Source organism: Dryas octopetala, chromosome 1 (genome assembly GCF_963921425.1).
Source record: "Dryas octopetala chromosome 1, drDryOcto1.1, whole genome shotgun sequence".
Classification (NCBI taxonomy): domain Eukaryota; kingdom Viridiplantae; phylum Streptophyta; class Magnoliopsida; order Rosales; family Rosaceae; genus Dryas; species Dryas octopetala.
The window spans coordinates 32,933,173-32,947,016 of NC_141366.1; the positions used below are offsets into that span (position 1 = coordinate 32,933,173).

Here is a 13,844-nt window from a genome sequence, read left to right on the forward strand (position 1 = left end):
GCACATTCGCACCAGCCTGGCAGCCTCTCTCCCCTTCGCATCGCACCACTGCACGTCTGCACTAACCTCTCTCGACAGGTCATGGTAAGTGATTGAGTTTGTGATTGAGCATTTGGTTTGTACTAGTTTCTGGATTTTTAGATTTGTTGATTGAGCATTCTAGGTTAGATATTTATGGGTTAGATTTGTTATTTGGTTTATAAAATTTTTTTGATTTGTTGATTGAGCATTCTGGGTTAGAATGTTAGATACTTAGATTTATTATAACGTATTTGTTCTATTAGCCGAAATGTGTTATGAGTTAGGTTTTTTTTATGTTAATTGATATGTTATATGTTATTGGTTATTGGGTTATATTTACAATTGTTTATATCAATTTAAAATAATAAAATTTATATGTTATGTGTTATGCAGTCTAATCCCCTCCAGCAGCAGAGTGGCCCAAGTGGGGTTGCTTGTTCTTCAACAGGAACCTCACCATCACCAATGGGACCACCATGCCCACTGTCCAACTCTATGCAAACTGAATCTGCAGTAGAAGAGAGCAATGGGGAGGAAAGAACATGATATCCCAAAAAAATGAACCTATAAGTGAGCTCAATATAGATAGTAAAGGTAGATTTGGAAACAAGCGTAGTTGGGTTTGGGATCACTTTAAAGAGTATGAGGAAAAGAAAAAAGAAAAAAGAAAAAAGAAAAGATAATGAAACAGGGAAGATGATAGAAGTAGAAGTTGTTCATAAGAGAGCTAAATGCATATATTGTCCTAAGGGGATCACTTTAGGGGATTATGTTGTTGATAGTGGAAAAAATGGGACATCAGGAATACTTAAATACATTAGAAAATATTGTAGATATTACCCACCCAATCGAGATAAAAACCAAAAGATCCTTACTGGTGATAAGTGTCAGGGTAACAAGATGGTTTCTGGGGGGTTTGTGCAGAGTGATGTTATGGAAGCTTGTGTTAAGATGATTGTGATTGATGAGCTTCCATTTAGTTTTGTAGAGAAGATGGGTTTTCGGAGGTTTTGTAGTGTTTCTTGCCCATTGTTTGATGTCCCTTGCAGAAGAACTATAGTTAGACATTTTCTCAATATGTATGATGTTCATAAGGCCAGCTTGAAGAAGGAGTTGAGTGGCTATAGGATTAGCCTCACTACTGACACTTGGACAAGTGTCCAAAACCTTAACAGTTATATGGGTCTCACTGCTCATTTCATTGATAGTGATTGGAAGTTGCACAAAAAAGTTTTATACTTTTGTGTGATGGCCATGGCTTATTGAGGCTTGTTTGTTGGAGTGGGGGATAGAGAAGGTCATGGCCATAACTTTTGACAATGCTTCTACAAATAAAGTAGTCATAGATTAGGTGAGGTCTAAGATGAATAATTAATTGGAAGAATTCACAAGCGGTTTTGGGTGGGAAGTATTTGCATATGAGATGTGCTGCTCACATAACCAATCTAATAGTGGGGAGTGGGTTGAAGAAGATGAATAGGCATGTGTTAGCCATTAGGAATGCTATGAAGTTTGTGAGGTCCTCTCCACAAAGATTGGACTATTTTAAATCCTCAATGTAAAAGGAAAAATTGTCCACCAAAAGTCTTGTATGCATGCATGTCCCCAGAAGGTGGAATTCAAAATTTATAATGTTGGAGGCAGCTAGCCTTGAAATTTAAAAAGGCTTTTGCAAGAATGGGGGAGGATGAGGACAACCCCTTTTTGGCTTACTTTAAGGAACTAGATGAAGAATATGATGAGAATGACCATGTGATTAAGAACAGTGGTAAGCGGTCTAGGGTTGGACTACCTAATGAGGATGATTGAGAAAAAGAAAGGGTGTTTGTGCAGTTTTTGAGGGTGTTTTATGATGTGACTTTAAGGGTTAGTGCATCTTTGCACCCTACTATCCACACAACTTTTCATGATCTATTGGCTATTAACCGTGAGATTAACAGGTTATTTGTGACACCTGAGATGGCCACTGGTTCAGAGACTGAGAAAGTGTTGTGTGACTTGGCAGCCAATATGAAAGAAAAATACGATAAGTATTTTTGCAGAATAGACCAGCTGAACCAATTGGTGTTGATTGCACTTGTTTTGGATCCAAGGTTCAAGATGAGACATGTAACTCATTTGTATAGGAAGGAAGGGTTTGAAGAATGGGAGGTGGATGGGACGACCTCACGGATTACAGAAATTTTGATGGCCCTTTATGAAGATTATGGACCAAGAGTAGATGGTGGCATACAAATTAGAAAGAACCAGGATTCTGATTCACAAAATGCTCCTTCTAGTTCTATGGTAGATGGGGGTAAAGGTGGTGGGAGAGATGATATTTTGGATGATTGGAGAAAGGTGGTGGAAGAGAGTAATGATGCAGTGGTGGCACATGAAGTTGATACATACTTGATGGATCCTTTGGAATGAACAGCTAAAGGAGCACATGGTTTTGACATTTTATTGTGGTGGAAGATCAATGGTCCCAAATATCTTGTGTTGGCAGCAATTGCAAAGGATGTTCTTGCCATTCAAGTATCTACTGTTGCATCTGAGACTGAGAGTTCTTTTAGCACTGGGGGCAGGGTCGTAGATGCATTTAGAAGTTCATTAACTTCAAAATCAGTGGAGGCCTTGATTTGTATGCAAAACTGGTTGAGGGGAGATGATATTTCCAACTTGGATTTATAAGATGAACCTTGTCTTGAAGAACTTGAATTGTTTGAAAGTGTTGAAGCAGGTAATGTTTTGTTTATTATCTTAAACTTTACTTGGTTTGCTTTGTAAGTTTGTATTTGTTTTGTGAGTTTCATGGACTAGTTTACTTATTGCTATGAATTATTTTGTGTAGAATATGCAAGTACTACCATTGATGCCACTTGTAGTTTGAAGAGTTCAAATCCAAAAGCAAAGGGAAAGTAATTTGGATTTCAATTACTTATGAGTTTGAGATGTAATAAGCCATAAGGCTTAATTCTAATTTCTGAGTTTGAGATATAATAAGCCATAAGGCTTAATTATGTTTGTTGTGTTTGTGATGTAATAAGTCATATGCTTAATTATGTTTTTTAGTTTTTTTTTTTTTTTTAGTTTGGGATGTAATAAGTCATAAGGCTTAATTATGTTTTTTAGTTTGGATTTGGTAAATAAGCCATGAGGCTTAATTGTGATTTACTGATTTATGAGCTTATGTTTGAACTTTGAAACTTTGAATATTTGAATTGTTGAAGTTTATGTTGTATTATTGTTTATTTGAATTTTGAATTGTTGATTAATTGAATTGTTGAAGTCTTGAAAATGAATTTTCAATCTTGAATAAAAACAGGTTAGTACTTGAATTCTTGTTCCATTTGCATAGTTGAATAAAAATAGGTTATGTTTACAGGTTATTATTTGAAGATGAATCTTGAATAAAAATTGAATAATTGAATTTTTATTATTTTTTAGTTTGGGATCAAGATGGTACCAAATCCGTACCGACCAGTTTAGTACGGGACGACATGGTACCATAATCTCAAAACCCCCATCCCGTCCCGTACCGATCCCGAACTCAAATCATGAGATGGGAACGAGATGAGGTAAGTCTCGTCCCCCCCCCCCATCCCGTGCCCACCCCTAGTCGTGAGGTCTGCTCTCACTCTCTCATTGTCTCACTCTCTCTCACCCTCTTCTCTCACATCTTCTCTATTTTCTTTTCTATTCTCTTTTGTTCTTTAATCTTTGCTATCATCTCTATGCTCTCTCTTCTATTCTCAAATCTTTTTTTTTTTTTTTAATTTTCATTGCTATATCTCTTCTCTTCTTTAATTTTTGCTATCATCTCTCTGCTCTGGAATGTGGTGTTTATTAAATATTGATGGCTGATATGTGTTTGTAAATTAGGGATTATATCTAAAATTGGGTTTGTTACGTTTGTATGAAAAATTAGGGATTGTATATGAAATTATGATTTTTCTTTCTCTTAATCAAAGATTTCTGACAAAAGTTTCTTTACAAGCTTCCACAAACCACCAGGTAATAAGCTCAGTAAGCTCTTCTGCTTGTAATCATTTTCGCTTTTCCACTTTCATCTTTTTTCTCTGTACATGTATGTCTATAATTTCAATATAAAAATGTAATCTTTAATTGTCCAATTTTTCTTCACTTTATCTCTTTTTCCTCTATTACTATTATATAGAACTAGATTTGGGAACTTTGGGAAAATGGTGAGCATCAGTGGCTTTGCTTTTGCTGAAATAAAAAATAAAGCTTGTTTATTATCCTTTTCTTTTTGTAATGAAATAAAAGAAAGCTTGCTTTGTCTCTTACTATTTAGTAAATTTTAAATAAAAAACAAAGCTTGTTTTTATTCTTTTCTTTTTGGTCGGGGAATGTGGCATTAAATACCCATTTGATTATTGTATGAGTTTGCTGAAATTTCTTGGTGAGTAATGCTGCTCTTTTTTCATTGTTTAAGTTTTGTTAAAGGCTACATATTATTGAGCAACTGTTATATGTCAGTATACATATTATTTTTTGTTTATGTAAAGAAAGTTCAAATGACATGGATTTAATTTATAATTAATAATGTGTCTTAACTTTTAATTCTTAGATATGGACCGAAGAAAGATTTTGTTGATCTTATTGTTGGAGCAAATGCATTTAGAATGTGTGCTTGTGCATTACTTGTGATGATGATGTTAAAAAACAGACGGATTCGAATGGAAAGAAATGCCTTGAATAACCATTCACTTGTTAGACATGAAACTCATTTGCGCTATCTAGATAGCATAATAGGTAATAGTGACATGGAGTGTGTGAATCAATTGAGAATGGATAGAAGAGGTTTTGGTTTATTATGTGAATTGCTCCGTAATGATGGAAGAGGAAAAAAATGATGGTTTGGTGTCTTTGGAGGAGCAAGTGTGTATGTTCTTACATGTGCTTGCACATCATGTTAAGAATCATACTATTAGTGGTAGATTTTTCCGATTAGGGGAAACTATTAGTAGGTACTTCAACTTTGTACGGTGTTGCAAGGCGTTTTACGATTACAAGGTAGCTTGTTCAAAGTACCGGATCCTGTAGGTGATAACTGTACAAACCATAGATGGAAATGGTTTAAGGTATCTTTATACAATAATTTTGCTAAACACTAATTACCATTTGACTTGTTTTTCTACAAATTAATTGAAGGTTACAATTTTATTGTTTTAGAATTGCTTGGGAGCATTAGACGGAACTTACATTAAAGTCTGTGTAGCTGAAATTGACAAACCAAGATACCGAATAAGAAAGGGCGAAATTGCAACAAATGTGCTAGGTGTGTATTCACGAGACATACAATTCATATTTGTGTTACTCAGTTGGGAGGGCTCTGCATCCGATTCTAGAGTACTTCATGATGCAATAACTAAGCCTAATGGGTTAAAATCTCCTATCGGTAAGGATATTAGTTAGTCTCGAAGTTATTAGAAACTTGAATATTGTGCGCACACTAATAGGAATTGTCCTTGCTATTTGTTTAGGCTATTACTGGTGGTTACACAAATGGTGAAGGATTTCTTGAACCATATAAAGGATTTTTTAAATATGAAACATTCATCTGCTAGAAATGTATTTGAATGTTGTTTTGGCTTGATAAAGGCTAGGTGGGCCAGCTTGAGAAGCTCATCTTATTATCCAATAAAGACACAATGTAGAATAATTAGGGCTTGTTATCTTCTACATAATTTTATTAGGAGAGAGATGTCTGAAGATCCAATGGAGCGAGAAATGAATGAATTGGGAGATGCTGAAAATATAGCAATGGCGGAAGGTGATATGCTTGGTACAATTGGAGCATCCAATCAATGGACTACATGGAGGAATGACTTGGCTATGCAAATGTACAATGAGTGGAGGGGAAGTACGCAGAACTAGGCAACTTTTAGGATTATGTGATGTGGATGTGAACCTTACTATGGATTTGCTTATGTAATTTGAGTTTGAACTTAGCTTTTTAGTTTTTAGTTTTTTTTTTTACATGAGAACACAACTATGTATTTGAATGAGAAATAAATTGGATTATCCTACAGCTTGTTATCTAGCATCTTTTAGAAAAGTGGACATAGTAATTATATTCTTCAATCCCCTTCATGATTCTTGAGTGATGTTATTGATTATTAGCATTTTATATGTTGTTTTCTTATAAGTGCATTTGTTTAGGGATGGAATCTGCTGGTAGCAAGAAAAAGGCTAGGCGTTCATGAACAAGGTTTGAAGAGGATGCATTGTTGAAAGTCCTAGAAGATTTTGTTGCTCGAGGTCATCGATGTGAGACTGGTAATTTCAAATCCTATACAATGGTCCAAATTGAGAAGGATGTGAGACTGGAAATTTTAAATCCGGTACAATGGTCCAAATTGAGAAGGCCTTGAATGAATTATGTTCTGATTCTGGCCTCTTGGCATTTCCACACATTGAGTCAAAGAATAAAAAAAATGGAAAAAATATTATAGCATTGTCTATGACATGAGTAACACAAGTTGATTTGCATGGAATGATGCATGGCTTTCTTATGTGCAGGTATATGAATAGCCTTGAGTTTCATTTTTTTTTTTATTGTAGTGAGTTTTAGTTTGATTATCATTGTTACTTGCAATTAATTTTAAAGTAATGAGATTGTCTTATTTAATTGTAGAAAAACAAAGATGCTGAAGGATGGAGAAATAAACCTTTCCAATTATTTGAAAGGTTTGCAAATATATATGGCAAGGACTGTGCTACTGGAATAGCATTGGAAATCCCTATTCAAATGATGGAGGAGCAAAGCCATGATGAGGTTCCTAAAAGTCTAAATGGAGCTGAGAATGATCCATCAATTATGTCAACAAACCAAGAAGGCGGTCAATTTGAGAGCAGTCAAAGAAATTAAGAGGAAAAGAGCAACTAGAAACTCAGGTGATGGAACAGATGCTATAGTTGTTGCATTGGAAAAGCTATTTGCTGAATCTGGAAAAAGAATGCAACTTGCTACTGATGCAATAGTGCGAGGTAATGAAGATTGCAGTGACATTTCAAATGAACTCAACAAAATGGGTTTTTCTCCTATGGAACAGATTGATGCACTAACCATCATTTTGGAAAAGCCACAAACTATATCATTGTTCAAGTCATTGGATGCCAATGTCAAAGAACTGTACGTTCGCAGGACGCTTAGTGAGCGTGATAATGGTTGACATGTGATGCTAGAGGTTAAGGGCAATGCTCATGTTTTGTGGACTACATTCGGTTATTAGTAGGTTGCTAAGTAACTTCTTTTGAGGATGCTATAAACTGGTAATTGATCTTGGAGAGCAGTTTTGCTCACCCCCTTTAACTAAGGTGTATGCTCACCTCCCATCTAAGATACTGTCATGTGTTTAAAAAACTAACCATGAGTTAACCCATAAATATTTTATTATTTTATTTTATTTTTTCTCCCAAAATCCGGTTCCACTCCCCTTTTTTTTCTTCTCCTCCTTTCTCTCCATCCCCGTGCTTCTCTCTCACTCTGCACCTCCATCCCCAGCCCAGCTCGCCGGCGGCTATCACTTGCAACCAATCAACCACCCTCTCCCTCTCCTCTCTCTCTCCCCTGCTTTCTCTCCCTCGCCAGACGACACACATCCACACATCTAGAAGCCCATGTCATTTTCTTTTCAACTCATGAGAAACACTAGAAGCTCATGGCTATCAATTCTGCTCTCACTAAAACTTCTGGTACAGAATCAAAACCAGTAACTAACTAACTTCATTAGCAAGCAGAGCTTGGATTGTGGCAGCAAGTGTAGGACTTGTGGAGGCCTTGAAAGACTAGGGCATCTGCAGGTGGAATTATACAATGAGATTGGTGCAGCAGCATGCCAAGAACAATCTCAACCCCTTTTCTCAGGCCAAGAAACTCTCTTCCTCATCCTCTGTTGTGGTTTCAAATAAACTCAGAGATGAGAAAATGAAGCAATCTGAGGATTCTCTGAGGAAAGTCATGTACCTCATCTGCTAGGGTCCCAATTGAATTCACCCATAACTTGGCAGTGAAGGCAGGCCTTGATTTCAAGTTCAGACATTATGGCATGATGATAGCTAGATAGAAATATGTGTGCTCATCAAGCTGGCCATGGTTGGACCTGAAGAATTTTGTTTATTTACAAAAAGATTGTAAATTGTAAATCTCTATGATGTATACAATTAATATGAGAATTGATTTATCATATCATCATTAGCCCTTTTTCTCTTTCTTTCTTATTTTGGATTTGTCTGCCTTAATTTCCCAGCACATGGCGATCCAAACCAATTTGCTTAGTTGACCAAAAACTTTGATAGAGCTACTGAAGTTTTGCAATGAACAAGCGTCCTCCACCAATTTCCACCATGGTTCAATATAAATTTTTGAATGCAAGAAAAGGAAAATTCTGGTTAATTATATGCCTACTTGATTATAATAAAGGTTGTTTTACATAGGCTGGGTGAATGAGATGTTAACATGTTATTGAAGGAGGAGACTTAATCTTATGTGCCTCACAGTGATTCTCTGAAATATTAGATTCTGATAATAAAGGGCTCATAGCAGAGGCTACTTCTCAAATCATATCCGGATTTTGGGGGAAAAAATAAAATAAAATAATAAATATTTATGGGTTAACTCATAGTTAGTTTTTAAAACACATGGTAGTATCTTAGATGGGAAGTGAGCATACACCTTAGTTAAAGGGGGTGAGCAAAAATGCTCTCTCTTTATCTTGTATATGGGTGTTGCTCATGTCTATTTTGTGGACTAGATTCAGTTGGTAATGGGTTGCCAAGTGACTTATTTTGCGGAGAACATATGATTAGATGGTGTCTTTGTCAATCATGCATGCTTCTTTTATGTTTAAACTTAATTTATCAACTTTGAATTAATCTAAGTTTATTAGTATTGATTGTGGAATTAATCTAAGTTTATTAGTATTGATTGTGGAAGCTATTTAAGTTGGTTTACTGATTCTATTACCAGGTTGTGAAATTTGTAAAATGGTTAAAAAACAAATGTAATGCTGCCAAATTTTTTTTTTAGACAAAGATTTTTATAAACTATACCTACAAGTTTGATAATTAACATATTTTATTAATTAAAAAATTATTTAGTCTGAGCATGCACCAAATACAAGATAACACTTAATCTAGCTTACTCTACTCTAACATTATCCAGCATAATCCATAAGAATAGTCCAGTCCAACACAATCCAGTGTACCAAACGTAGCCATAGAATCTAAAGTTGTTATATTTGTCATAATTGCCCATTTCCCCACTTAGACATCAATACCAAGACTCATGATTTCCATAGCACTTCAATTTTTGTGCATGTTCTGCAGGATACCCACACATTAGTGCATCATGTTATATCTTTTGGCTTTCTTTGTCCTTTTGGTGCCAAATTTACTTCCATTACCAGTCAGATCTGGGGACCATTTTGTTTCATATGTTAACTAGCCGCGTGGAAGTTTTGTATGCAGTTGTGCACTGCCAGTATCATTGAAGATAAATGCAATGGGGCTTGTCTTGTTTTCAGGCTACTATAACCAGTGTCACCCTTCTAAAGGTTTCCACATTGTATGGAATGCTTTATAGGAACTTTCCCCATTTTTATGTTTGATATGAAAGTTTACTCTTATTTATCAGATTGTGAATATGGATCATTGATTAAGTCAATTCTTAACTTATTAGATGTGCAATCTAAATTCACGGTCTCAATTCGGTTCGGATTGGAGTTGGGTTTAGACTAACAAAATCCTCAACTCAGCTCCGACCCAAATATATGATCCAATTCAAGTTGCACCCATTGGTTTAAGTACTTTCTTTTTCTTTTTAATGTGGTAGGTCACTCAGGTAATTGTTGCGTTACAGGATTCTTGATCATGCTTTCTATTTCTGTGGAAGAAAAACCAAAAGTTAATATTGCCAGACAGGGACGAATCCAGGATTCCAAAGTAGGATGGGCTAAGCTTAGCTTATAAAAAAACTCGACGATATGAGTAAATTTTATTTTATTTTTTTAAAAATACACCAAATAAGGAGGACATAATGAGTCTATTACCTCTCAAAATGCACATCTATATATAGATAAAATTCACATAAAAACAAAAGACAACAAAAGAATAATTACACATGCAATGCAAATACAATATAAGACTACTTAAGTTGTGCCCTACGTTTCTTCACTGAGTAAAAATCATTAATTATTGATTCATTACTGATACTGTTAGCAAATTCTCTTTCAATGTGGATCATTAGACAATCAGCAAGAAACTTATCCTCCATCTTGTTTCGAAGTCGGTTCTTAATAAACTTAATAGATGAAAATGCTCGTTCAGTCGTTGAAGTAGAAACAGGAAGAGTCAACACCAAACAAATCAGTTTATGAATCAAGTGATAGTCTCTTGACAACCCAACTTCAACTAATCGTTGACATAATTGAGAAATTGAATCAATATTTGAGAAATCTAGACGACGATCCATATCACACTTATAAAACCCCAATTGTAGCTTCAAAGCATACAACTCAGATGTAGTGAAGTCTTCAGGATAAAATTTCTCTACAAGATTACATATATCATCAACTTTAAATGAGTTGAAAGCATTACGAGGATCCAATGCTGAGCTAAGAGTAAGGAGTTCCACAGTTTGCTCTGAAAACCTATTATCCAACTCCATCAACTGAAAATCTATTAGAGCATTAAAAATATCAACACGATAATAATGTCTAATTGTAATAGAATCTTTTTGTTGACAAGAACGACCTGTACCAGTCTTATAACGATCATCCATATCAGGCACTTCAATATCATGTTGTTCGCAAAATGATATGACACTACTGATCAAATTATCCCAACCATCTTCTCTCAACTCTTGAAGTTGCAATTTTGTGCTTGAAACAAAATTCAAAGCACTTATAATGTCTTGAGATTTTCTCTGGAATGCTTGACAAAGAAAATCAGTGAATCCTATCACTTTATTCAACAAAAGTAAGCTAAACACAAATTCAAAAGATGTAATAGCAATATAAAGACTCTCAGCTTCTCCACGAAATTGTTGACTTGGTCCATTATCACTGATATCCTGAAGAAGTGTTTTTATTGCACCAAATAACTCAATTAAACTTCGAATAGAACTAAAATGAGAACCCCAACGAGTAGTCCCAGGTCGTTGCAAACTACAAGTTTGATTAGCCCCTGTACCCGTTCCAAGCTTTCCGGCCTCCAACAAGTCTTCAACTTCAGTTTTTCGAGTTAATTTTAACTCAGATTGTCGCTTAGCAGAAGCACAAAAAAAATTCACAACATTAGTCAACATTGAAAAAAATCTCCAAATAACCTTCACATCTTTAGCTGCACCATTTAAAGCTAATTGCAAACGATGAGCAAAACAATGTACATAATATGCATATGGACAATCTTAGAGAAATAATGCTTGTAATCCATTCCATGCACCATGCATATTGCTAGTACCATCATATCCTTGACCACGCATATTTTCCACTTGAAGATTATATTGAGCAAGTACATTGGATATCCCATTTTTAAGAGTTAGAGCAGTAGTATCAGGAACGCTCACAATATCAAAAAACCGTTCTTGAATAAACCCATGACAATCAACAAATCTTAAAATAATAGCCATTTGTTCCTTACCATATTCATCAAGTGCTTCATCAACGAGAATACAAAACTTTCTATCCCTAACTTCCTCAAGAATCTTATTCCTCACTTTAGTAGCAAAAATGTGCAATATCTCCTTCTGTATATCAGATGCAATATATTTGGCATTTCCAGGAGCATTATCTAAAAAACATTATCGATTTCAACATTACATCTTGCAAAAGCCTTAACCAATTCAATGAAATTTCCTCGATTGGTTGAGTCACTGGATTCATCATTACCTCTAAAAGCCAATCACTGACTTGCTAACACCCTAACACTCTCTATTGTGGTGTTTAGCCGCAACCGATTTTGTTTTACTTGTTCTGATGATTGTGCATTCATGACTGTGTCAATATGTCGAGATGGGTTTCCTAAGCCACGCCAGTCTTGCATAGCACGCTGATGTGCTAAACCAACACTGTGAGCAAGGAAGTTACATTTTTGTCCACCAATCCTCTTCCAATTTATAAACCCATCAACAATAAATGCCTTGTGTAACTTTTCACTATCAAAAAGAAAGCATGGAAAACAAAATGCTCTATCCTTAGTAACCAAATATTCAAGCCAAGGAAATTGTGTGAACCAAACATATTGAAATTGACGAGATTGTACTCCATCCAAGTGGCTTGGATACTCCCCTAATTTGGGTTGACATGGTCCAAGAAGCATATATGCTCTTCGAATATTGTCACGTTCATTAACCAGATACTCACATATTTGACGACGTAATCCCGGATCACGTTCAAGAGAATTAGTATCTACTTCTTGATCATAGACGACTCTTGGAGACTCAACTCCTTGAGAAGCTATTGCAGACTCAACTCTTTGTGAAGAGCCACAAGACACCCCACTTGATGATTCATCATTCTTTTTTTTTAAAGAAATGAAACATATTCTTTAATCTCTTCGGATTTCGATCATGATCTGACATTATAAAATATAACCTATAAGTTATATATAGATATAGTGAGCATAAAATAACAAGGCAATTGGAAAAGAATAAATGCAGTGACTAATATTCTATATTTCTATGGCTAAGAGAACAGTCCAAGATTTCAATCATCACAAAAATAATGCATTGATATTAGATTTATAGAGACAAGAAATTTACCTTAGCAAAGCACTACACCTTAATAGCTAGAACAAGTGAGGCATTCCACTAGATGACCAACAAAGCAAATCCTATATACAATAATCAAAATAATCAAATCCTATACAATAATCAAAATAATCAAATCCTAATTTACTAATACATTAATCAAAATCAAGTCCTAATTTAATCATCAAATCCCTAATTTTAATCATATAAAATAATCAAATCCCTAATTTTAAAATTTGAGAATTAAAAAAAAAAAAAAGGGACAAACAGTACCTAGGAACTTGAAGCTGAGTTGTAGAGACTAGAGAACTAGAGAAGTATAGATTATTCACCAAAAATTTGGATTGGAAGACCGAAGATGCGGTGGACCATGTGGTCCTGGAGAGAAGATGATTTGTCGAAGATGAAGGGGACAGTCGGACAAAGCTACAGAGGAGAGAGAGAGAGAGAGAGAGAGAGCTGAAGAGTAAAGTGATTTGTGATTTACTGTGAGTACCAGCGGAGATTTTGATTAGTTGGCTATAAGTGGGCTGGGGTTATTTTGGGGTGGGCTTAAGTGTGAAACTAAGAATAGTTTTAAAAAAAAAATCCACATGGGCTACAGCCCAGGCAGCCCACAACGTGGACTCGTCTCTGTTGCCAGAAATGACAGATATAACTATATACAATTAGAGGAAGGATGTAAGAGTAACCTACCACAGCTAATCACTCTAATAACCCTAAAGGTCTCGTTTGTTGGGCAAGATACGGGCTTGGAATAAGATATTTAATCTATTTATCATGTTTGGACTATAAATATGACTTTGGATTGAAAAATGCCTAATCCAACCTAATTCAGCCCAAGTTATATTCTATAGGATAACTTATCCAACCAAAACACTAAGGATTATTAAAAAAAAAAAAAAAAGTAGACAATTCCGATTATCAAAATACAATGCATGATGGATCCCACAAATAAGCCTAAATGTGAGATTTTACACTTGAAGGCCCCATATATATAAATATATATATAGTCCTTTGGGGCAGACACCGACAATTTGTTTTTCACAGATTTCTAGCGTTGAGC

At 35.2% G+C, this 13,844-nt stretch overlaps 5 pseudogenes; 4 read left to right on the forward strand and 1 right to left on the reverse strand.

The window, feature by feature from the left end:
• Nucleotides 1-563: 563 nt before the first annotated feature.
• LOC147299901 (zinc finger BED domain-containing protein RICESLEEPER 2-like) lies at nucleotides 564-2,925 on the forward strand (annotated as a pseudogene).
• Nucleotides 2,926-4,596: 1,671 nt separating this feature from the next.
• Nucleotides 4,597-5,904, forward strand: LOC147299902 (uncharacterized; annotated as a pseudogene).
• Nucleotides 5,905-6,191: 287 nt separating this feature from the next.
• On the forward strand, nucleotides 6,192-7,202 carry LOC147299903 (uncharacterized; annotated as a pseudogene).
• A 551-nt stretch (nucleotides 7,203-7,753) lies between these two features.
• LOC147299904 (uncharacterized) lies at nucleotides 7,754-8,020 on the forward strand (annotated as a pseudogene).
• Nucleotides 8,021-10,174: 2,154 nt separating this feature from the next.
• Nucleotides 10,175-12,610, reverse strand: LOC147299905 (uncharacterized; annotated as a pseudogene).
• Nucleotides 12,611-13,844: the final 1,234 nt, after the last annotated feature.